We start from the raw sequence: 1,576 nt of genomic DNA, 5'->3' as shown, positions 1-1,576 counted from the left end.
TGGGTGATAAAAGTTCTCCTGAACACCCCTCTAATCATTCTACCAATTACTTTAAATCTGTGGCTCCTTGTTATTGACCTCTCTGCTAACTGAAATAGGTGCTTCCTATCCACTCTAGCTCGGCCCCTCATAATTTTATACACCTCAATTAAGTCTCCCCTCCGCCTCCCCTGTTCCAAAGAAAACAACTCCAGTCTGTCCAATCTTTCCTCAACGCCAACATTCTCCAGTCCTGGCAACACCCAGAGGACAACAGAGGACTCAAACTGAATGTAATTGGAAAGAGCACCAGAGGGCAGATGAGGAAACATTTTTTTACATTGCGAGTTATTATAATCTGTAATGCTCTGCCTGAAATGGTGCTGGAAGCAGATTCAATAGTAACTTTCAAAAGGGAATTGGATAAATACTTGAATTGGAAAATTTTGCAGGGGTATGGGGAAAGAGTTGGGAATAATTGGATTGCTCTTTCAAGAGCACGACGGGGCAAATGGCCTCCTTCTGTGATGTATGATTCTCTAATTATCTGAAAGGTTTTATTGAAGGATTCATGTAAATGAGGCTGTTATTTGCCTGCTCCACTATCTCAGTTTATTTCTGTGCACAAGTGCCTGTTCTGTTTCAACCTCATTGAAATGATTCGGGGTTCGGTACTAATGAAGCTCAAGTTAAACTCTGACATACGGCGTAGTGGCCAAGTGGTAAGGTGTCGGTCTCGTAAACCGTAAGAGCATGGGTTCGACCCCCATCTACGCCTCGGGACATTTATCGCATTTAATTTGACATTTTTAATGTTTCTCCTTTTTATCTCTATCAAATACATTCATAACTTTGAACATTTCTTTCAACTCTCCTCTTGACATTCTTTGCTCTAAAGAGAAAAATCCCTGCTTCTCCAGTCTCTTTGCATAAATGAGGTCCCGCATCCCTGGTACCATTCCAATAAATCGATTCTGCACTCCCTCCAAGACCTTGCCTTCTTTCGTAAAGTGTGGTGCCCAGAATTGAACGCAATACACCAGGTGAGGCCTCACCAGTGCTTTATAAATGTTTAGCATAATTTCCTTGCTTTTATACTCTATTCAGCTATTAATAAAAGACAGGATCTCAAATCCGTTTACACAGCTTTCTCAACTTATCCTGCCACCTTCAATGATTTGTGTGCGCACACCCCATGTGTTCCAGTTCGTGCACCCTCTTTCAAATTGTACCATTTAGAGCTGGTTAATTAATTGCAGGGGAGAGCATTCTGAGTGGTTTCGGGGCCAGTGGTCTGCAGAGGGAGCCGATTAAACGAAATAATCGGCCCCATTAAAGTTCTACCATTTAGTTGACATTGCCTCTCCTCATTCTTCCGACCAAAATATATCACTTTGCACTTCTCTACGTTAACTTTATCTGCCATGTGTCTGCCCATTTCACCAGTCTCTTTCTCTTCATACTCCCCCTTTGTAGCTCTTACTATCTGCTTTGTGACCCTTTGCTGTTCTTTGTAACTTTCCCATTCACCAGGATCGCTGCAATGTTTTGCATTTGTGTTTGCTTCTCCTTTTATTTTAATGCGGTCTCTTACCTC

The 1,576-nt window shown here is 42.1% G+C and overlaps 1 non-coding gene across 1 annotated transcript; it reads left to right on the top strand.

The window, feature by feature from the left end:
• The first annotated feature begins 684 nt into the window (after nt 1-684).
• trnat-cgu (transfer RNA threonine (anticodon CGU)) lies at nt 685-757 on the top strand. The gene has a single exon. It is a non-coding gene; the product is annotated as a tRNA-Thr (tRNA).
• The last annotated feature ends 819 nt before the right edge of the window (nt 758-1,576 follow it).

The sequence above is a fragment of the Somniosus microcephalus genome, unplaced genomic scaffold (assembly GCF_052327205.1).
Source record: "Somniosus microcephalus isolate GS21.2 unplaced genomic scaffold, FLI_Smic_1.0 unresolved_chr1, whole genome shotgun sequence".
Classification (NCBI taxonomy): domain Eukaryota; kingdom Metazoa; phylum Chordata; class Chondrichthyes; order Squaliformes; family Somniosidae; genus Somniosus; species Somniosus microcephalus.
This window is presented reverse-complemented; position numbering and strand designations above follow the sequence as displayed.